The sequence below is a fragment of the Leopardus geoffroyi genome, chromosome A2 (assembly GCF_018350155.1).
Source record: "Leopardus geoffroyi isolate Oge1 chromosome A2, O.geoffroyi_Oge1_pat1.0, whole genome shotgun sequence".
Classification (NCBI taxonomy): domain Eukaryota; kingdom Metazoa; phylum Chordata; class Mammalia; order Carnivora; family Felidae; genus Leopardus; species Leopardus geoffroyi.
The window spans coordinates 68,994,325-69,019,145 of NC_059331.1; the positions used below are offsets into that span (position 1 = coordinate 68,994,325).

General features: G+C 38.4%; 1 long non-coding RNA gene across 5 annotated transcripts; it reads right to left on the reverse strand.

The window, feature by feature from the left end:
- LOC123606203 lies at window positions 1–24,056 on the reverse strand. 5 transcript variants are annotated; one of them, XR_006716157.1, is made up of 3 exons: window positions 13,276–13,745; window positions 2,566–2,952; window positions 1–193 (listed from the first exon to the last, which is right to left on the reverse strand). It is a non-coding gene; the product is annotated as an uncharacterized LOC123606203 (long non-coding RNA). The 5 variants fall into 5 exon arrangements; XR_006716158.1 differs by lacking the exon at window positions 1–193 and adding an exon at window positions 2,021–2,057; XR_006716159.1 differs by lacking the exon at window positions 1–193 and adding an exon at window positions 23,948–24,056 and having other exon boundaries at window positions 2,032–2,952; window positions 13,276–13,419.
- Between the last annotated feature and the right edge of the window lie 765 nt (window positions 24,057–24,821).

Sequence of the window (24,821 nt, forward strand, 5' to 3'; positions counted from 1 at the left end):
TCAGAAGCCAGCGCTATAATAGTTTTTATTACAAAGGATGTGGTTTATTGGCTGCAATGTAATAAACAGAATGTAATAAACTCTAAGTCCATCATCTGCTACAATGCTCATTAATTATTGTATTGGTTATGCATAAATATCTTCAATGAAACAAATGAGAAACTCAGGAAAGCCAATTCTCCACAATATTTTCCTGAAAATGGAAACAGAAATAACTCTTAACTTATTCTATAAGGGAAACAGTACCCCGATACCAAAACAATGCAGAGATATTACAACAGAAGTATAGATCAATATTTCTTATGAACATAGCTTTAAAATTGCTCAAAAAATGTTAGCAAATTGAAACTAACAACACATAAAAAGAATTATACAGCACAACCAAGTTGGATTTTTCCAGATATTCAAATCTGGTTCAAAATTTGAATATCAATTAATGTAATTCATCATATCAACAGACTAGAGAAAACCCATATGACCATATCAATAGATGGAGAAAAAATATTTGACAGACGTTAACAGCCATTAATGATGAAAACTCTCAGTAAACTAGGAATGGACGGGACCTTCTTCAATTTGATAAAGAATATCTATACAAAAACTACATCTAACATCATACTTAATGCAGAGAAACTACATGCTTTTTGTACAAGTTTGGGAACTGCTCTGTGAAAGAAATTGCTAAGAGAATTAAAAGAACCCACGGACAGGGAGAAAATATTTCCAAGACACACATCTAAAAGATTTGTATCCAAAATAATCAAAAAACATTTACAGGTCAACATTAGGGAAACAAAGCAAACATGAAAAAGTGGGCAAAAGATATTAACATGTTCCAGGGGCGCCTAGGTGTCTCAGTCCGTTGAGTGTCCGACTTCAGCTCAGGTCTATGATCTGGTGTTCATGGGTTCAAACCCTACGCTGACAGCTCGGAGCCTGGAGCCTGCTTCAGATTCTGTGTCTCCCGCTCTCGCTGCCCCTCCCCTGCTCCTGCTTTCTCTCTGTCTCTCAAAAAATAAAATAAAACGTTAAAAAATTTTAAAAAAGGTTTAACATATTCCTTACCAAATATATGTGGATGGAAAATAAGCGTATGGAAAAATGTTCAACATCATCTGTCATTAGGATATTACAAACTAAACTAAAATATCACTACATGCCTATCGGAATGGCTAGAAGCCAAAATACTGACAACACCAAATTCCAGCAAGGAATGTGGAGCAGGAGAACTCTGATTCACTGCTGACAGAAATATGAAACAGTACAGATATTTTAGAAAGCACTTTGGCAGTTTCTTACAATTCTAAACTTAGTCTTATCATATGACCCCACACATCATTCCTAGGTATTTAGCCAAATGAATTAAAAATATACGTTTATATATTTTATATGTTTATATATTATGTACAAAACATGCCTATTAATATTTATAGCTGCTATATTCGCTGTTGCCAAAAAGTGGAAGCAGTTAAAATTCCCTTTGATGGGTAAATGAATAAACAAACTGGGTTGTATTCATACGATGGAATATTATTCAGTGATAAAAAGAAATGAGCTCTCATGCCATGACAAAACATGGAAGGACCTTAAATGTGCATTGCTATGGGAAAGCAGCTAATGTGAAAGGGTTGCATATGGTATGATTCTAATTATATGGCATTCTAGAAAAGACTAACTTTGAAGACAGTAAAAAGCTATTGACAGGAGGGACAGTAGGAAGGATGAAGAGATGAAACCTTGGGGATTTTTAGGGCAGGGAAACTGTTCCATATGATACTGTAATGGTGGATACATGACATTATGCATTTCTAGACACCCACAGTGTAACACAAAGAATGAAACTTAATGAACTGGATTTTAGTTAAAAAATGATGCATAGAGGGGCGCCTGGGTGGCTCAGTCGGTTAAGCATCTGCCTTCGGCTCAGGTCATGATCTCACAGTCCGTGAGTTTGAGCCTCACGTCAAGCTCTGCGCTGACAACTCAGAGCCTGGAGCCTGCTTCGGATTCTGTGACTTCCTCTCTCTCTGCCCCTCTCCCGCGGTCTCTCTCTCTCTCTCAAAAGTAAAACAAACATTAAAAAATTTAAAAAAATAATGTATAGAAATATGTGCAGGGTATTAAGAGTACACTTTCCATGATGACCACTGACTAATGTACAGAATTGTTGAATCACTATATTATACACCTGAAATTAATATAACACTGTATATTAATTATACTGGAATTTAAGGATAATAAAAATAAATTAATTAAAAGAAAAAAGAATAATGTATAAATATCAGTTCATCAGTTATACTAAATTAACCACACTAATGTGAGATATTAAGAATAGGGGAACTTTGTGGGGGTGAGAAGGGTCATAGGGGAACTTCATGCTCAATTTTTCTACAAAGTTAACACTGCTGCAAAAATTAAAAAAAATACTAAAAGTGAAGAATTCATATTATGACATGATTAGTTAGTTAATTTTCTGAAAGCCATGTAGCAAGTTGGGGGAACACTACAATGCTGTGTTCCCACCTGCTCCGTTAACCAAGGGCTAACAGCTAAGCCCGAGCTTACTCAGGTTAAAGAGCTCCACGTTCCTCTAGATTCTTACTGCTTACTCTCACCAGTTCTTGGGGCCCATTCTTCTCTGGTTTTTCAGGGCAAAGCATCGCATGGTACTTCAATGATCCATGTTCATATATCGGAAGACTAGATCCCTGCTTGATGCAAGCACATAACAGCAATTCTTTCAATTCCAGAATCCTCTATTGCTTTCACTAATTTTCCTACTGTACTAGAACTACTTCTCAAGGATGTACAGTCGTGAGAGGACTCAGCCACTTGTCAGTATAATCTATTTGCTTGTTCCAATTTCCATGTATTGCTGGATCTTATATGCTTGTTTCCATGCTTGGGTCCACTGTCTGGAATTCCAAAGTATCCTGAAAATGTATAATTACCCTGAAAAAAAGAGATTTATATGTATTTACATATAAATAAAATATATTTATATACAGTATATATAAATTTATATATAGTATATGTAAAGTATCCTGAAATAGAATATCCTGATAGAATAATATATAATATATAATAGATTTATATTTATTTACATATAAATTTAACATATATCTATATGTAAATAAATATATTAATATATATTTATATGTAAATAAATATATTTTTATATATGATTTATATATAATTTTATATATAATATAGTTATATATAAATTTAATATATATTTATTTATATATATAAATATTTATTTTTTAAAAAAAAATTTAATAATAAATATTAAATAAATTTATTTATATATAAATATATATATGAATATATTTAACTTATATATAAAATATATAATTTATATTTAATTTATAAATATTATATGTATATATACATATATAATATTATACATATATATACACATATGTATAATATATATAATATATTACATATGTATATATGTATATATATATATAATACATAAAGACTAGGAGCTGGTAGAAGCTGGGGACAGCAGAAGGACTCCAGGACACCCAGTGCAGGTCCCACTGGGCATGTCAGCATGGAGGATTCAACGAGTCCCACAAACCCTGCCCCCGCCAACAGTGCCCTCTGTCCTCTCTGACATCTTGGCCTTCTAGTTTGCAACTGGTCTGGCCTGTTGGTTCCCTGAGCTCAAAAAGTAAGAAGGGTTCCAAGCGAATTGCCTAACACATGATCATTTTATTCATTTCCCTAGTTATTGAGTTCCTCATAACGTCTGGGGTTCTAGAAGGGTCACCTCTTGCAACAGCCATCCTAACACTTAGCGCTAGAGCTTCTAGGTCCATCCTTCCCTTACCTCTGTGCACCAGGCTGCCTGCCATTTGCACAGTGCTATTTATCTGGGTCTGGATCTGGGCTCCAAAGTGGGCTATACTGTTTATAAATATTTGGGTCCTCATTATAAGCCAGTTGCTTTTTATAATTCAGCCCTGCTCCCTTGCATGACCTCTGAACTGGCTTCTCTTGGGGATTGGGGCCTTGGGGCTGGATTTGTCCATAGATGAGCATGAGCCTCAGTGCCAGCTGCCACTTGGGAAAGAGCTGGAAGCAGGAGTCAAGTCCCCAAATTCCTCAGATCCCACACACCCTGATCATTGACTACATGGTTCTGGTCCCAGGATCCCAGGAGATGGTTCTTCCTGGGAATTATCAATCCATGGAAGTCAGTGGACACTGGTGGAGGAAGCTTGGGCCTGGGCTGGGAATCCAGCACCCTCTCCTGACCCTCAGGTCCAGAGCTCACCGTGGGCTCCAGGGGCCTTCTCAGCACTGTTGGCTTGCTGAAAGGAGATAAGGACACTAAGGACCTTGTAGTGCTGCTTTCTCCGAAAATTGTGTGGCTTCTATAACTTTCTAAATAAAAGTACAGGGAATAAAACTAGAGTTCGATTTTTGGTATGTGTTCAACTTTTTATTTTAATAAAAGTAGGCTAGGGGCGCCTGGGTGGCTCAGTCGGTTAAGTGGCCGACTTCAGCTCAGGTCACGATCTCGCGGTCCGTGAGTTCGAGCCCCGCATCGGAATCTGGGCTGATGGCTCAGAGCCTGGAGCCTGCTTCCGATTCTGTGTCTCCCTCTCTCTCTGCCCCTCCCCCGTTCATGCTCTGTCTCTCTCTGTCTCAAAAATAAATAAAACGTTAAATTTTTTTTTTAAATTAAAAAAAAAATAAAAGTAGGCTATGCACAACGCATGCAGTGCTCACATCTGAACTAATACAAGAGGCAATTGCCAATGGCTACAGTGATTTGAGGTTCAATCTTGACATTCAGCAAGGTTTTTTTTAATTTATTTTTTTAATGTTTATTTATTTTTGAGAGAGAAAGAGACAGAGTGTGAGTGGGGGAGGGGCAGAGAGAGAAGGAGACACAGAAACTGAAGCAGGCTCCAGGCTCCGAGCTGTCAGCACAGAGCCCGATGCAGGGCTCAAACCCACTAGCTGCCAAATCATTACCTGAGCCGATGTTGGTTGTTCAACAAACTGAGCCGCACTACCCAGGTTCCCATACATTCAGCAAGTTTAAATCCATTCTTATGTGTTTTTTGACACCTTATTTGCGAACAGAAAATACTACTTGCTGATAAATTGTTAAGATCCGCTCAATTTAATTAATATTTGAGAGGCACTAAAACTCCCATCTCTTTCTACACACACACACACACGTGCACACAAACACACATACACACACATGAAGATAGAAAATGATAGGCATTAGATGAGAGGCTGATAGAAACACATTATTGCTATGTTGCCACTCTTGATATGGTTTTCCTATTTTTATAGATTTAGCATATTGTTAGTTTCAGGTAGCTCCAAGTAGTAGAAAAAAAAATTGGGGTGGAGAAGGTAAGAGCAAATAGAACTTCCCCTCCACTCCCCAGAACACCTCCAAAGGTCATGCAATGTACAAGTGACACAACATGGACATTCACAGGGAAACTTAATAGTTGAATCATGTGTGTTGAATCATGATATTGGGGAAACTTACAGGACACACAGTTGGATAAGAGAAGATTTTAGGATGTTAAGGACCTGTGACACCATGTTGGAAACACTTACACTGAAGATTAGAGAAGAGGAACGTGGCACTCTTTGAAACACAAGGTTTCACTGGGGAAAGAGAACTTGGAATGATCCCTAAATATGATAAAGAAGTAAGTTTTAACAATGTGGACTACCAAAATGTAAGAACTTTGATGTAAATCCAATAGACAATTGAAGTTTTAATTTAGAAAAACAGCTGTTTATAAAAAGTAAATCTTTATCAGATTTGCACAATAATGACTGAATATTGTCAACTGTCCATAACATCAGTCCATAAATTAGGAGGACGCTGGAAAATGTTCAAACGGAATTTGTTGTGGAAAACAGTGTTTGAATTTAGGGAAAAGGAAATTATCAGATGGTGAGGATTTGGACTTCCCCTTGTGTTTTTGTTTTCACTCCTAATCTTTACTGATATTTTCAGAGAATGAAATTATAAAAGTTGAAATTCAAATACATAACCAAAAACAAAAATTTTAAAGGAAGATATTTAATATGCATTGATTCATTATTACTTTTCAATTACTTTTGTGTCATACAAATTCCAAGGTACAACAAGTATGTGAAAATTGAGTAGATGAATAAAATCTATCCATACTGTTAGCATGAGAAAACTCACATAGGATGTAATAATATGCGATGATAATTTTACTGAACAAATCTGAATGTTGAGAAATATTAACATCTGCAGTTATATTGACGGATGTATCCTGGAGGTGATATTATATTCTCTGACTGCTGTTCACATGGTTTCATAAACACATATATCCCTGAAAACTTGGAAATAAGAAAAAATAAGATTTCCTTCTGATAATTGAATGACAGAACATGCAAATAATTGAATCATAGGGGCGCCTGGGTGGCTCAGTCGGTTGAGCGTCCGACTTCAGCTCAGGTCACGATCTCGCAGTCCGTGAGTTTGAGCCCCGCGTCAGGCTCTGGACTGATGGCTCAGAGCCTGGAGCCTGCTTCCGATTCTGTGTCTCCCTCTCTCTGTGCCCCTCCCCCATTCATGCTCTGTCTCTCTATGTCTCAAAAATAAATAAATGTTAAAAAAAAAATTAAAAAAAATAATTGAATCATAAATATTTACATGTAGCTTATGAAGACAGAGTAGTTTAGAGGCCAGAGCAAAACCAGTGTATAATCTAACTGACAAGGTAGAGGAATAATATGCCAGTTAGAGGCAAGAATATCGTCAGCTTGGAAAACAAAGAACAATTGAAATAGATGCAACTCAGAAAAACACCTTCTTGGGAAGATGTTGCTCTTGAAAATCAGACACCAATATTCCCTCTCCTTCAATATCCATGTTGAGTATACCATGATATCTGATTTTGTTAATATGATGTTATACATCTTTAAACCATGTAACAATAGTCTTTTTAGAAAGCTCAGGACTGATTGTCTCTCTGCGTATTGTATTTCCAAGGAGAGAATATATTCGCCAGGTCACTATAAAGATGGTTACCTGCCAATCTTTTCAACTTTTAATTGAAAAGCTCATCGATTGACAGAAGTTTATATCGTTTTATTTAATGGAATTTCAACATCATGAATCACAGATTCACTGGAATGCAGTGAATTCACTTACTATATTTTAGAAGACCACAAGACAAGTAGCCCAGATAATATTACTCCTGGTAACTCACCTAAAACATTCTGTTTCTAAATTTCTACAAAACCCATTGCGTATATCTGATGGATAGTTTGGATTGGCAGGCCATGGTACACAATAGAATGGAGAATTGTTCCAAAGCAATTGAATCCAAATCCATGTAATTTCACGAGGAAAGGGCATTAATCAACTGAATTGACTATAGAATATATTTCGTCAAGTTCTAATAAAATCACTACAATATCAGATGCAACATGAAACACACAGTCCATCATCCATTCAAGTTCACTAATATAAAATCCCACATAGAGCTGTAGATATGATCAATAATGCCTGCAGAGCCTGGGATGGAGAATATTAAATCTAATGTTATTCTCTAGATTACATGTCTTGATGACACACTTGGGAAACGTGTTTTGTTTAATATTAATAATTCCCTCAAATATTTGCTCTTTCAGGGACATATTACTTTTGCAGTTTTATCAGACTATTCAGGGAGAAAAATATATTAAGATTAAAGATATGCTGGAAGTAATAACATTTTCATAAATCTGATTTATAAATCTCATAAAACCTGTAAATACACCTTTAGTTTTTGCCATATCATTTATAGATAGCTATGTTATTTTGAACGAAAATTGTATAGTCTCATTCATCCCTAATGTTGTTGTTGTTGTTGTTGTTTTTAATCAACCGTTTTGAGTAATAAAATTTTATGTTTCTAGATGGCTCCATTAGTATCTAATGTGCCTCTGAAAGTCTATTTCAAATATTAGGATTTGGCATTTTCTGAAATTCACTTGTGCCTTTTAAACGTTGAAACTTAAAACTATACATGTTTCTGTAGAACGGCACCAAATCCTAGAGGAGAAAATGGTGAGCAGTAGAGCTGAAGATTTTGTCATTGTTCAGAAATCAGTCTTGATGTTTCTTACTGCTCAAGGCCCTTTGCTGGATACGTGAGACATCCCACATAAGCATTCTGAACCTGAGCTATCGCCTTATGTGGACCACTTGGTATGAACACAGTCCGTACCCACCAGTGTGCTGTAAATCCCATTGGCCAATGACCTCATGGAGGTGCTGATTTTGTGCTTTTCATAAACTAACCTTTATTAGGAATGATACGCTTGGGGCGCCTGGGTGGCTCAGTCGGTTGAGCGTCCGGGGTCGGCTCAGGTCATGATCTTGCGGTCTGTGAGTTCGAGCCCCGCGTCAGGCTCTGTGCTGACAGCTCAGAGCCTGGAGCCTGTTTCAGATTCTGTGTCTCCCTCTCTCCGACCCTCCCCCATTCATGCTCTGTCTCTCCCTGTCTCAAAAATAAATAAAACGTTAAAAAAAATTAAAAAAAAAAAAGAATGATGAGCTTGCCATGTATTGTTATAGGGCCCAGGGACACAAAGTGACTAAGAGAGACTGATTCTCTTCTCTCAGAGAATGGAGAGTTTGGTGGCACAGATTGTCATGCCTTAACACAAAAACAAAAACAAGGACAAAAGCAGAGCTTGTCAGCAATAAAGGCAAACATACTAAGAATAAAACAGGGCAAAATTCTATTTTCTTCCTAGACATAAACAAGCAGAAACAATAAACATACAAAAAGGCCCCCGTGAACTGGTAAAAAAGGAATATTCTGAGACTAAAATATCATCCATGGGATCAAAAATACCATGTCCAACTTAAAACATAGAAATAAGGCAAAAAAAAAAAAAGCAGATAAACTTCTATATAAAGGAAATCTGTGAAATAAAAAGTATCCTCTCTATAATAAATAAAATTCAAACTGTGCAAGAAGAACATAAAGTTTTGAAGATAAGTAATGAATCTCTTCCTCATGTAAGAAAGAAATTATCGGAGTAAAGAATGGATTATTAGAAAGAGTAGAAGTAGCAAGATAAATACGAGAAATAGGTATTCTTCCCTGAAGGCTCTAGATTTTCAAATTAACTCACCTAATAGCTCCACCAGTAGTGAGTAAAACCCACACCTACGAAATTTTAAACTTACCCCAAAGAGAGGTTCCAGACGTACTCAGGCATAAATCAACAAATACAGTTTAAAATCAGAAGATTTAAGATTTCTTAATCTTAAGAAGATTAATCTTAATCTGAAGAAGACTTTCAGATTTTTATTTTAAAACCCTAGATGATTAAATATAATGAAACATATACAGTTTTGTGTAGAGCATGTTATTACTAAATAATTCTATATACTCTAGGAATGAGAAAAGTAAGAGAAAAAAACTATATATCTAATGCTCTTAGAAAAGAAGTTGGCTCACATACCCACATATTTCTGTATCTGAACTAGCTGCCTGATGAGCCAACTGGAACTCACAACTAGAGATGTAATCAGTCAGGAAACACATCAGGTAACAGAATATGGTTCAATCCAAGCAAATATGTAACATACTTTCATAACAGTGTAAAAGTCAGAAATAACCTAATATTCATAAACTAATATGTGACCGTAACATTGCAATATAGATTATACTTTTTAAGTGAATATCATGGAAGAAAGGAAGGAGAAGGCAAAAGCAAATTAAAATTTTATTTTGTGCATGTGAAGTTCACAGATACTGTTGTCTCCTACACGCTAGTAACTAGAGAGAAATAGTTGGACGTATGACATAAAGAGCAAGTGGAATAAAGCCACAACATAGTGGATTCAAATCATAGGAAAAGAGAATGAAGGACAAGTGGAAGTTCTCGTCTAGGCGATGTCTGACAGGCCTGTAGCTTAAATGCAGAAGACACCACAGGAAAAGGATACCAGCACTGTTTTCCTCATGTGGCCATCTGTGGGCTATACCTGCCTATAAGTACATGCTGTGTGTAGATTAGTCTGCTATTTAAGAAGTCATTATAGGGTCACCTGGGTGGCTCAGTCGGCGAAGCATCCGACTTTGGCTCAGGTCATGATCTCATGGTCTATGAGTTCGAGCCCCGCGTCGGGCTCTGTGCTGACAGCTCAGAGCCTGGAGCCTGCTTCAGATTCTGCATCTCCCCCACTTTCAGCCCCTCCCCTACTCGTGCTCTGTCTCTCTCTGTCTCTCAAAAATAAATAAATGTAAAAAAAAATTTTAAAAAAAGAAGTCATTATATACACTTGGACCATGCAAGAACATGGCAAAAAGTAATAATAAGAGGTAAAGTTCTTAGATCTGCAATATTTGCATTCAGGATGGCATAAATAAGATGGCTGAGAAAGTCAGCAGAAGTTTCTTTTTTTTTTAATGTTTATTCATTTTTGAGAGAGAGAAAGAGAGGGAAAGAGAGAGACAGACAGAGTGTGAGAAGGGGAAGGGCAGAGAGAGAGGGACACAGAATCCCAAGCAGGCTCAAGGCCCTGCACTGTCAGCACAGAGTCCAACATGGGACTCAAACTCACAAAATGTGAGATCATGACCTGAACCAAAGTCAGACGCTTAATTCACTGAGTCACCCAGGTGTCCCGATGCTTATTTATTTTTGAGAGAGAGACAAAGTACAGGCAGGAGAGGGGTAGAGAGAGAGGGAGACACAGAATCCGAAGCAGGCTCCAGGCTCTGAGCTGTCAGCACAGAGCGTGATGCGGGGCTCGAACCCATGAACCATGAGACAGTGACCTGAGGCAAAGTCAGATGCTTCACCCACTGAGCCACCCAGGAACCCCAGCAGAAGCTTTCTTAAGCATGGTATGCACCTCTGGAACTTAGTGCCACCTCTGAACCATGTGTCCCCTAGCTGTCCTCTAAATTAATACCTCTGCGCCTATGATCTGATTAATCCTAAAGTTAGCAAATGGCTAAATGTTCAGTCACGAGATGTGTATGTGAGTCTGACCTTCAGGGTATAATTAAGGCCTGTTCTGCATCCAACTATCCAAAAAATAAATAAATAAATAAATAAATAAATAAATAAAGGAAGGAAGAGAAAAGAAAAAGCAAATGCAATGAAATGCAGAACGATTTAAAAGCCACACATGGATATCCTAATATATAAATTTTGCTATTAGCAGAAAGCAGAACTTCTCCTACTAAAAAGCATGGTGTCAGTTGTCATCCAGAAATAATGTAAGAGCATATAAAGGTGTCTAATATAAAATTAAGGAAGAAAACAGTCATACATAATTGAGTGAAAAAATGTATTATAAGACTTCTGAACATTCTGGTGCTGGGATTATAAAAAATTATATATTATTTTCTAATATGAAAGATTTTATGTATATACATTATATATGTGAAGATTACAGCTATATGTATGATTATATATATATATATGTATTACATATATTATATATATAACTCTTCGTTAAAGAAATATCCTTGTCGAGACTAGTAGGCTCTAATATGGCAACGATCCCCAGTGAGATTCACTGACTTGTTCAAACTAGAATCTCCCTATGACCTTTTCTGATGAGTCCTATTCAGTCTAGACAGCCCCCAATCCATTCTAGACAACTCCAATTCTATTCTGCATGTCGTCAGATGGCTGTAGCAAACGAAAGAAAATTACTATATACCCACGGATCTTCAGGTATCAATCTTGAGAAGAATGATGTTTTAGGAGACATGTTACAAGAAATATATGCAAGGTGGTATTTTTTTTCCACTGTAACTTCACACAACCCTTGAAAATCTATCAGCGAAAGCAGGACAATGCGTAAGGCTTAGTACCTTAAGATAGGAGCTCTTTTCACTAGAACTTCTCACATTTCAAATTAAGCACTACAGACCATCTAGAATGTACATTTTTCTCGCTGCTCTGGCTTTGTCAAGTGGCCACGGCTAGAGTCTGCTCCTCCCTTGATCCAGCCCCCAGCCGGCATACAAAGGAGTATGCTCAGATTTCACAAAAACCGTGCGGATCTGTCAGGCCATTGACGTCACAGTTGTCTCCACTAACATCCCTCCACGTTAGCTGAGTGAGGAGAAATCATCAGAACTCAATTAAGATTTTCTAGGTATTTACCTGGTGCAGGCTGGGCTGATTTTTTTGTACGGTAGCAATCTCCAGAAAAAGTTGCATTCAGTTTCCCATCACTCTTTGATTTCATCTTGCTGTATAATGTTTGACTGTTCTCCTCACCAGAAGATACGGCCACACCTTTTCTCTCCCAGGCCCAGCAGCAAGAGGTAAGACGGAGTTAAGGAATGAGTTCACACCCAGCCAAAAGCAGTAGGTGGGGGTGGGATTTGGGTAGTGGATATCTTAATCCGACCAAAGTTTAAATAAGGTCTAATAAACCCCGTGATTTCAGACAAGTTACTGAAACATTTTGGGGTCAATCTCCTTATCAATGAAATGCAATAGAAGTATAGCAGCCTCAGTTAATGACCTGTCCATATTCCCTTGAATGACCCGAAGAGTCATCTCAGAAGTTGATGCATATGCCTCTGTGTTTCTCAAAGAACTTTCTCTGACTTGCAAAGCTGCTCAGCCTCTCTGCAGGGCAGGCTGAAAGTGGCCCAAAAGTTAATGCACCAGGAACAGATCTCAAACAATGAGAGATAGTTATTGGTAAGTGAATAACTTCACTTACTGTTGAGGCTCCTCAAGTGGCCTCTCAGTAGGGTTCAACACCAAGTGCCCATGGAGATAAAGCTCCATGCTGCATGACCGACCCACGTTCCAACCATCCTTGTCTTTCTCCTCTGTTTCCTGAGTGCTTCCTGGGATCACCTGTTGTATCAACCACTGCAGCCAAATCTTTTCCCAGGGCTTGCACGGGGAAGGGGGGGATCAAAACTAATATACCAGAGAGTAAACCTAGTGTTCCCGAGGACCCAATAGATGGCGCTCATATAAACTGTGCAGCACAGAGCTTGATTCAGAATAGGATTTTAATGAACACTGCTTTCCTTCATCCTTACCTACAACTTTACCCACGCTGTACGTTGGATACCCTTGTTTTCCTGCCAGAGTTTAAAACCAAATGAAAACAAACAAAGCAAAAACAAAAACAAATGAGTCAAGGAGATGGCGACTAAAAAGTGAGCTCCATTACTGTTAGAGTTGCTGTAATCGTGGTTTAGGTCTGTAACCACAGATAATTCTCAAAACGGAAACCTATAATCAGGCCCACTTACCCACCTTATTATAGAGAGCGCTGGAAATGGAAGGCCTTCAATCTAGGGCTCAAGTTTGGTGAATCCAAATGTCGACTAATGCGGGAGAACAAGAGGGGCAAGGGTATTATGTCTTCCCAATTCTTCCTCAACAAAAGCTTCCTGCCTCCTGCAGTGGGGGAAAAGGATGAAAGAATGAGAGAGATGTATTAGAGTTGTCTGTATAAACATATCTAAGAGGGAGAGAGAGAGAAAGGGAGAGAGAGAGAGAGAGAGAAGGAGGGAGGGACTTATGAGAAATGGGTTCCATTCATGTGATTATGTAGGCTAAGAAGTCCCACAGAGTGTTTTCAGCAAGCTCGTGGCCCAGGAAAGCTGGTGGTATAATTTAGTCTGATCCCAAAGACCTGAGGAGCAGGAAAGCTGATGTGTAAATCCCAAACTGAGGACAGAAAAGATAGGGTGAGATGCTTCAGCTCAAACAGTATGAGACAGGAATAAAAGGGGTACATTCTACCTTCCTCTGCTTTTTGTGCTATTTAGGACCTTGGATTGGAAGACAGCCACCCACACTAGGGGAGCAATCAACCAATTCAAATATAATCTTATCCAGAAATGCTCTCTCAGACACACCCAGAAATAATGTTTAGTCTGAGCACTCCAAGGCTTGTCAAGTTGACACATAAAATTTACCAGCACAAGGGAGAAAAGAGATTAAAACGTAACTCTAAAGAATCTCAAAACCTGAAATCCAAATACCGTTTTGTTCAGGTCTATTTTGCAACACTCATGAGCAGTGTAGGGCCCAAATGAACCTCCAAGACTGTTGTATTCAAGCCCAAATATTCACTGCTTTCTATTTCCCATCCCAAATTATGTTTAGACATATTGTCTGACATTAGCAATTCAGGATTGAGATTGCACGATAATATAAAGGTGAAAATGCTAACAGTGAAAATGCTAACAACATGGAACTCACCCAAATTTAAATATAAACTTTCTTGTTATCAATTTTTAAAGAAAACATAAAAATTAAAAAAATAGATGTCCTTTACGTTAGGTTGAAGTTCAAATATATAAAATGAAAAGAGAATTAAGTTCAATACCAAATGATCCATCTGTACGGGTCATAAAGATGTTATTAAGTCCTCCTCAATTCCTTAATCTCATTCTCAGCTAAACACATCTTTATTGCTTGGGTGGCGGAAGGGTTTCCTTCACAGTTGGCCTGGGCTGTTTCTCACAAGGTTCGGTATATAGTTTCTCCAAAATATATCCGTTGGGAATTTTTACTTTGAAGGGGTTGTTCTGTATGGTACCAGGTTGGTCTATACGTGATCTCATGCATTTGTCAAAATCCTTAGAACTGCATACCGCAAAGAATGAACTCTACCGTAGGCAACTTCAAACATCAACCAGAAGGGGGAAGTCCGAGAATGGAATGCGGACTGTGTCAAAGGAGCCTAACCGCATTACAAGTGTTCAGCACAATTTCGCTGCCTATAGTGGGGAGAGAAGGAGCTGACCCTTTGTAACCTGGAAAAACAGTGTTTTAGCTAAACATGGTAAGCCTAAAGATGGAAAGAGCTGTGTGTAAACACCTTACTCTAGTTGGTAAATGTGTTTCTCTCCAAGGTACAGGTTAGCAATTCTGAAAACTACTTTCTATGGGACACTACAATACTAAGATTGAACAAATAAGTAAATACACTGCAGTTAATGGGAGCCAGGTCTCTCACTGTCAAGGAAAGAGGTTTTCAATAAGCAAGAGGCAAAGTTAGAATAAACCCTGTGGTGCTAGATTAGAGTAGAAGGTGTTAATATTAACGCACATTTATTTTAATAGAGATGGAGGTATGGTACATGTATAGATAAATGTATTTTGAAGGTAGGTAGGTGTATATATAGATAGATAGGTGTTGACAAATGCTGATATATAGACAGGCAGACAGATGCTTAAGATAATCAGTCATGTGCATATACATGACTTAGTACATATTCCATCGAACATGTAAATCCAAATACCGCTACCTCTGTCCACCGACAGGGCCTAGAAACGGTGACACCCCAGAAGCAATGAGCCCCACCAGTGTCCACATTTATTCTCAAAATAGTGATTTCCCACAAAAGAAATCAGATCTCCTTTCATACATGATTGATTCTGGGGCATCGGATGGTTCCCTGCCAGGTCAGGAAAATCACAAGATGGGGCAGATTGTCTTGTTGTGCCAGATAATAATGAAAGGCTTCAAAGGTAATAAATAGAAGATGGGGTCTGGTCAAAAGGAGGCAATGTGAAAGACCTCCCAACGATCAAAGGTAGGCGATTTATACAATTAAAGAAATAATGACAGTGTTGTGTTGAATAAAAAAGCATCCTTGAGTTCATGTTAATTTAAGTAAATGATTAAATAAATGAATAAATGGAAGGTGGGGGATAATATTCTTATAGAAATATTCCAAGTAATATAGAGGAATAGGAAGAATAGAAAATCATCATTATGGGGACACCTGCATGGCTCATCCAGTTAAGCATCCGACTTCGGTTCAGGTCATGGTCTCACCGTTCGGTGTATGAGTTTGAGCCCCGCATCTGGATCACAGCTGTCAGCGCAGAGCCTGCCTTGGATCCTCTGTACCCCTCTCCTCTCTGCCCCTTCCCCGCTCACCCTGTCTCTCAAAAATAAATGAACATTAAAAAAAAAAAAAGAAAAGAAAACCTCAGTTCAAATTTGGAAATAAAAATAAACCGCACTAAGAAAGGAAAATACTTTACGAAATATATTTAATACCACATCTCTTTTTTTTTTTTTTTAATTTTTTTTTTCAACGTTTATTTATTTTTGGGACAGAGAGAGACAGAGCATGAACGGGGGAGGGGCAGAGAGAGAGAGGGAGACACAGAATCGGAAACAGGCTCCAGGCTCTGAGCCATCAGCCCAGAGCCTGACGCGGGGCTCGAACTCATGGACCGCGAGATCGTGACCTGGCTGAAGTCGGACGCTTAACCGACTGCGCCACCCAAGCGCCCCTCACATCTCTTAAGGAGATTCACATCTTATTTTTTAGAGCTAAAAATTACCACAACATTGGCCCTACACTAAAAACAGGGAGAAAATATGTCAACGCCCATTGCTGAAAGCAGGAATCCAAGGACAGATTCTGTTCCCTGAATATTATCCATGGTGCTGTCATTGACCATTGTCATATCTAAACAGCATGAGTTCAGGGTAAGCCCCTCTTCATTTGTTCCTTGACTCTGAATGTAGCTAGTTTAAATACTTACCCGGGTCTAGGTTATAACAAGTTAAGGGTACAACCTAAGAACGATTTGTACTGAATGCAAAGCCCAAAGCACTGCATTTTTAAAGATATAAAATGTTGCTGTACTCATCGACGTCTAAAAAGCTCTAGGCAATATTCCGCCTCAATTTCATCTGCAATATGAAAGCGGGTTGCACTTGTGTGGTTGAAGGTCAAACTACACAGCTGTGCTTTAGGGTCACTGCTATTTGGCTAAGGGACCCACAGCTCCATACCCCCACCTGTGTAAAAATAGCCGCTCACATTTGGACAAAGCCGCTATAAAGTGCAGTGACCTGCCAAGGTCAAAAATCACATGTGCCCTAAAATTTCAAAGTCCTGCTGAGCTGCGATGGCTAAAACCCAATAGCAAAAGGGTAAAAATGAATTAGGGGCCTGATATAGGTTGCTGCAAATCACCAAGAGCAAAAGTCCTTGCGGCCTTGCCCTGCCAGAAGCTGTAATCAGCAACTGTTGTTTTCCTTAAAAAATTCTACTCAGTCTTTGCATCAATCTTGGTCCGACTGAGAGACAGAAACCACACAGTGGATAGAACACAAGGTTAACATAAAGAATTATTAATCACCAGTGATGAAAAGTAGTTACAGGATATAAAGAAACTCCATGGCATTCTAGGGCTGAGGGACTATCTAGATTGGACAAACCTGGAAAAGATGCCACTGCCCAATGCTTGTTAGGGAAGGTGTGTTGAACCCAGTGGTTTAGGGAAATCTGTAGATTTGCCCAGGCTGGAGCTAGACTACAAGTCGCTGAGTGATGCAGAAGTAGCCCTCCAGAGTTTAGGACCTGCCCTCAGGTGACCAGCAACTGATGATGTGGGGGGTGGAGACAGTGTGGGGCTGGAAAGGAAACTGGCTGTTTAGTGTGAACAGATACAGCAGTGCAGAAGAAGCCTTCAGGGCACTGGTTTCCATGTAGAGAAGGCTGCGGGAAAGGTGTCACCAGGCTAGGACAAGGGCTCAAGGGGAGAAGAGCAGTTCTTTCCCCCTTCAATGTCTTTTCTGCACCTTTTACTGAGAAAGCTAATGTTGTGCTCACGTAGAGGAGAAACGCCCATTATGGCAGAACATATATTGGAATAGTTGATAAGTGGCAGACACTTCTAAAGGTTTCCATTGCAGTGTTCCAGCCCCGAACACTACCACTAGGTTGACAGGACATTGAACAAACTCTTCTGTGGAATCTATTTATTTTCAAATTAGCTAAAATACAGTGTAGTTTTGGCTTCAGGAGTAGATTCCAGTGGTTCATCACTTACATGTAACACCCAGTGCTCATTCCAACAAGCGCCCTCCTTCATGCCCACCCCCCAACAACCCTCAGTTTGTGCTCTGTATTTAAGAGCCTCTTATGGTTTGTCTCTCTGTTTTTATCTTATTTTTCCTGCCCTTCCCCTAGGGTCATCCGTTAAGTTTCTCAAATTGCACATGTGAGTGAAATCATAGATTTGTTTTTCTCTCACGTATTTCACTTAGCCTAATACCTTCCATTCCATCCACATTGTTGCAAATGGCAACACTTCATTTTTTTTCATCACCGAGTAGTATTCCATTGTATATATGTGTGTATATGTGTGTGTGTGTGTATACACGTGTGTATATATATATATATATATATATGTATGTATATATATATACACATACATATATATATATGTATATACACACATGCACACACATATAGCACATCTTCTTAATCTATAAATCATTTGATGGACATTTGGGCCCTTTCCATAATTCGGCACTATTGTTGATAGTGCTGCCATAAACATTGAGGTGCATGTGCCCCCTTTGAATCAGCACTCCTGTATCCTTCGATAAATTCCTAGTATTGCAATTGCTGGGTCCTAGGGCCATTCTATTCTTAATTTTTGGAGGAACCTCCACACCATTTTCCAGAGTAGTTGCACCAGTTTGCATTCCCACCCACAGTGTAAAGGATTCCCCTTTCTCTGCATTCTCTCCAACATCTGTTTTTTCCTGAGTTGTTAATTTTAGCCACTCTGACCTTCGTGAGGTGGTATCTCAGTGTGCTTTTGATTTGTATCTCCCTGATAATGAGTGAGGCTGAGCATCGTTTCATGTGTCTGTTGGCCATCTGGATGTCTTCTTTGGAAAAGTGTCTATTCCTGTCTTCTGCTCATTTCTTCGCTGGATTATTTGTTTTTAAGGTGTTGAGTTTGGTGGTTCTTTATAGATTCTTGATACTAACCCTTTATCCAACATGTCATTTGCAAATATTTTCTCCCATTCCGTCAGTTGCCTTCTAGTTTTATTGACTGTTTTTTTTTGTTTTTTTGTTTTTTTTTTTTTTGCTGTGCAGAAGCTTTCTATCTTCATGCGGCCCCAATAGTTCATTTCGGCTTTTATTTACCTTGCTTTCAGAGACATGTCAAATAAGAAGTTGTTACAGCCAAGGTCAAAGAGGTTGCTGCCTATTTTCTCCTACAGAATTCTGATCCTATGTTGTCTCACATTTAGGTCTTTCATCCATTTTGAATTAATTTTTGTGTATGGTGTAAGAAAGTGGTCCAGTTTCATTCTTCTGCATGTTGCTGTCCAGTTCTCCTAGCCCCATTTGTTCAAGAGACTGTCTTTTTTCCACTGGTCACTCTTACCTGCTTTGTCAAAGAGCAGTTGGCCAGATATTTGTGGGTCCATTTCTGGGTTCTCTATTTTATTCCATTGATCTATGTGCCTGTTTTTGTGCCATTACCATGCTGTCTTGATGATTACAGCTTTGTGATACAAGTTAAAGTCTGAGATTGTGATGCCTCCAGTTTTGGTTTTCTTTCTCAGCATTACTTTGGATATTCGGGCTCTTTTGTGGTTCCATACAAATTTTAGGATTATTTGTTCTAGCTCTGCAAAGAATACTGGTGGTATTTTGGTAGGGATTACATTGAACGTGTAGATTTCTTTGGGTAGTATCGACATTTTTTTTCTTTTAATTTTTTTTTTCAACGTTTATTTATTTTTGGGACAGAGAGAGACACAGCATGAACGGGGGAGGGGCAGAGAGAGAGGGAGACACAGAATCGGAAACAGGCTCCAGGCTCTGAGCCACCAGCCCAGAGCCCGACGCGGGGCTCGAACTCACGGACCCCGAGATCGTGACCTGGCTGAAGTCAGACGCTTAACCGACTGCGCCACCCAGGCGCCCCAAGGGTAGTATCGACATTTTAACAATATTTGTTCTTCAAATCCATGAACATGGAATGTTTTCCCATTTTTTGCGTGTCTTCTTCAATTTTCTTCATAAGGTTTCTATAGTTTTCAGCATACAGATCTTTTTTTTTTCTGTTAAAGAATTACTTTATTAATACAAAACATACACAGAAACTATTAAGTGGTGAGAAATTTAAATATCTAAGTAACGGCAAATAGGTGGCAATTCAGGGTTTATAGAACACATGGAGACTGCAACAGATTAGACTCCCATGATTTAGAGGGCATCTTCAGAGGTGAACAGGGCCCCAAGTGTAACAGCTTTTCAGGTTCCCTGTCCTCAAAAATCATGAGAGGCAGTTCATTAAAGGGGAGGTGTACAATCCCTTCTTTCAGAGGTAGCTCTTCCATTTTACCTCCTGACTGCATTCTTTTCTTCATTCTTTGAGATTTGTTCCATTCCTGGTTTCTATGTCTTTGTGCTCTGTGTTGACATCTTCAGGTTTCAAGGCACTGCTTTCAGAGAAGCTCAGGTTATTGCAGATGATTAGGATTTACTCAGAGAAAAAAAATATGACTCACTTCATGAATTTTTATAGAAATTTGAGGGGCACCTGGGTAGCTCAGTCGATTGAACTCCAACTCTTGGTTTTGATTATGATCCCAGAGTTGTGGGATTGAGCCCATTGTCAGGCTCCGTGCTGAGTGTGGAGCCTGCTTAAGATTCTCTTTCTCTCCCCCACCCCCGCCCCACCACTCTCCACATCTCATGCTTTCTGTCTCTCTTTTTCTCTAAAATAAAACAAAAAATAGATTGAAATTGGATTGCATTTATTTTATTTTTCAAATTAGTTGCTTTAGCCTTCATGTATGATATACCAACAGGAAGCTCAATGCTGTAGCATTAACTTAAGCCACATGCATTACCCAAAGACCTCAAGAATTTACTCACTCTGAAGACAGATGATGATCAGCAAAACCTAAGAAGCAGAACTGTGCTTTAATAATTGTAGAAATACTGCTGTTTCAGACACTTAAAAAAATCAATCCTTTGTGATTGAATTCTGAGGGTGTATTTACACTGGAAACACTAGTGCCCAAAATTGGATCCCATACTCCCCACCATTTTCCCATTTCTCCACGTGGATGCTCTTTTTGATTGTGCTCAAAACATTCTTCCCCAAATGCAACAATCTTACCATCACTTCTGGATGTGGAATGGACTTCAGAATCATGTATTTATTTATTTATTTATAATTTTTTAAATGTTTATTTATTATTGAGAGACACAGAGCGTGAGCAGAGGAGGGGTAGAGAGAGGGGGAGACATAGAATCTGAAGTAGGCTCCAGGCTCTGAGCTGTCAGCACAGAGCCCGACACGGGGCTCAAATTCACAAACTGCGAGATCATGACCTGAGCCAAAGTCAGTTGCTTAACCAACTGAGCTATCCAGGTGCCCCAAGGATCATTTATATGCTATATAAACCCAGATCTCCAATAGGTTAAGTCAAGTCTCTTACCTTTGCTATCCTTGCCTTCTTAGTAAACACCCTCCTGACACTCTAAATCCACAAGTCCCTGGACTGTATCAACTATCAACTCTCTAAACTCGGAACATATGAGTATATGGATATGTATATCTCAGAATATCCTACCCATCCTAGTTCATTCTCTACTTCTATTTTTCCTTCTTAGTTTATAGTATTACTTGTGATGTGGGTTCACCATGCCATTTAAGAATATTCACTTCAGTTATAAAGAACAAGTAAATCAAGTAGGTTGGATGAAATCAATGAAGTTTATAACCATTTGAAGGTAAATAAACAACTAGCTGGTGAGACATGTTACACAGATAAAGAGTGCATATGTGTGTTAAAATAGACAAGAAGGTGAATGAAAGGACCAATTAAGTGACAAATACTCCCAAGGCACCAACTCTTCATGGAAGTCTTTGCATCCATAAATTGGCCACCAATGGGTGATGCTCAAAATGGTCCCCAGTGTTCTCTGTCCAAGACGTACTTGTAAAAATCATAGCTGCTTGACAGATTTTTAACAAGTGATAGCTGCTGCCATATGTTCCTGTATCTCTTCAATAAAACAAGGATGTATTGAGGTGGCATGCTAGCTCTTGAACCACCACACCTGTCCATAAGGAAGGTTGATACATCAGAGAGAAAAGAGGGGATATATGCCATTAAGTATTATAATATGCACACACTCTTTAGTTTACATGAGGAATTATTAAAAATTATAGTTATTTGCCTTTATAAATAACTAAATGATAATTTTACCAAGATTAAAGTGGTTGTCCAGAGAGACACCTCTGCTTCTTCCAGAGAGACACTGGGGTCAGAGAGTATGATCATTCCACCTTGCTCACAGCCTATCTTAACTTGTAATCTTCCTCTTTATCCCTCTGCCTCTAGTTTTATGTTTTATTCTCATTCAGAAAACCATATATTCAGAGCTCTTTAATTTTTGCCTAAGCTTTTCTACTGTGTCTCCTGAAACTCTTTGTCTGGTGGTCTATCTATAGACCATAACAGCACTCAGTCGGTCCACTTCCTGTTTGTGCGTGTCCAGATCACTCCAAAACTTCCCCCTTTACTGTGTCTTCCTTATTAGCTAAGATCTATTTTTCTCCTTAAACGCTAAACCCACGCATCTTCCCTTGAACGAGCCCCACCCTTTTCCACTTATCTTGTGACATTTAGTAATGCTTTTGACATCCTATAGACCTTGTACAATAATTCATTATGTGAATTGTACATCAGTCATTTTATGCACACACACACACGCACAGACTTTAACATTATATCAGTACAAATCAGTAATCAGTATGAGTCAGGAATATTTAAGCAATTGAAAGATAATTTGAGGCAGGGCTTAACCACCTTTTTACGTTTCCTTAGTGGTAAATGAGATTTTAGTAATTTAAACTTATTCAAGGGTAGATGTTTTAAAATGACTGCAATGATGACCTTCTTGCAAACATAAATGCCTTAAAATTAGCTTTAGTGCTTTAGTAATTGTAAACTCTGAATTCTGACATCTTCTTTCTTTTGTTCAATCATTACTATGAGGCTGTAAGCTTCCCAGGGGTGTATCTACAAGACACAGTGCTCCTCTCTTTCCATTTCCAATGTTTATCCGTTCAAATAGGCTAATTTAAGGAGAACTACATCGAACCACTGAGATTCTGGATGAATACTTACAAGGCCTGATCTACAGATCAATAGCATGCCAATAATTTTAAATTGCTCTAGGCCATAATTCCTAATATTTACTTTACTATGTCCTTCTGAGATACGACTTTGTAAGGCATATTCAGAAAATTTTTAATTCATTTTACTTACTCTCTGTGCAAATCAGAGAAAATAGCATCATATACAGACATGAAAAGAACGACAGTGAATCAATGGATTCTATAGACAACTGTTAAGTCAAGAGATGAACTGTGCTTATATTATGATCTTTTAATTTCAATTTTACCACAAGGACTGCTGTAACTGTAGGTATTGGCGGTGAAGCTGCTACACTTTCTGCTATACTTGCTGAGAGAACACAGGTAGAAAACTCCTTATTGTCTAGCTGAAATACTATATTTCAGGATATACAGGGAAGACATAATGTGTCATGTTCATTCATTCCAGCTACACATCTCTGACAGACATTCTGTTCCTAAGAGAGTCAGAAATAGTCCTGACATCCATGGAGCTTACAGACTCGAAGACTTTCCTGCAGAAAAATATCTTTGTGATATTTTTATTTTCTAACGGTAAAAGTAAGTTCATGTTCTTTGTAAATACAGTCACAATGTGCAGTACTGTAAAAGGAAAAAAAAAGAAAAAAAGTAAGAATCTCCACTAACTGATCCTCCGTAGAAAAACATTCTTCTGTAACTGGTAAATATATCATCAAATAAATACAACTCTCAATCATCAGCCATATGTTAATTTTTTTTCCCCTACTATGTGTGTGCCTCATCCTGTCTTAGGGAATGATGATAAAATGATGAAGGCTAAAGGAGAGATTTTCCACTCAGGATGTGTAGAATCCAGTGGAGCAGACAGATGTGTATCAAGTGATAGCATGCTGTGTTAAGGGACAGTATTGATAAGAATATAATGGGGAAATCAGTGATTTATGAAAGCGTCTAATGTGGGAATTTGATGTAATGTGAGGAACAGATACGTACTTACTTAGTTTTTGAAGAAGGAAAATTGCCTGAGATCTGAAGGGTTGAATAAGTGATCTCTATTGAGATCCTAGATCTCTGCTGAGGCAGGAGGCACATCGTGTAGAGAAAGAACAGAAAGTTGGAGTTGTTGCAGTGTAGACGGAAACAGGAGATACGTTGTGCAATGAGTCTGGAGCGCTGGAAAGGAGCCAGATCACACAGTGAAACACAAATTGCGACAAGTACTATCTTCATTATCCTAAAAAGGAGAAATCATGCAGCATTACAAGTAGGTGGGTGACAATATCAGATATTTTTATACTTTGAGCATCGCCTGGTAAAAGCAGGGATGAAAGACATAGTGACAAGTTTCATTATAATACGTAATTTATTTGCAAATCAGTATCATAGCAAAATAAAATGGACTCAAAATTGCTATTGTATTTGATAAAATAGTGTTAGATACCTTTCCTTATGACAGCGTATTGCTCTACACAGTGGCACATTATTCATTATATCAATATAGCATGCTTTCAACAAACCCGTATTTTTATCCCTTTTTTCAAATTTTAAATAATGTTACTAACGGTAGCCTTTAAGTTATATCTTTGAAATGTATCAAAATAGTTCCTTCTAAGGAGTTAATTTCTAGCAACTCAGGACTAAGGCTAGGCCCATTTTATTTCTCACAGATAATGTCAAACTGTCTATTAAAAACATTGTGACAATAGACTCTCACCCTCAAGCAAGGAAAACATCCTGGATTCTCATCACCTTTGCCAATGATGTGTGTTATTTTCTTAGATCAACACAGCTTCAATTCCTTTCAATGTTACTGAATTTTACCCGCTCATTTTCATGACCATGCTCTACACCTTGGTTTTATTGGGGCTACC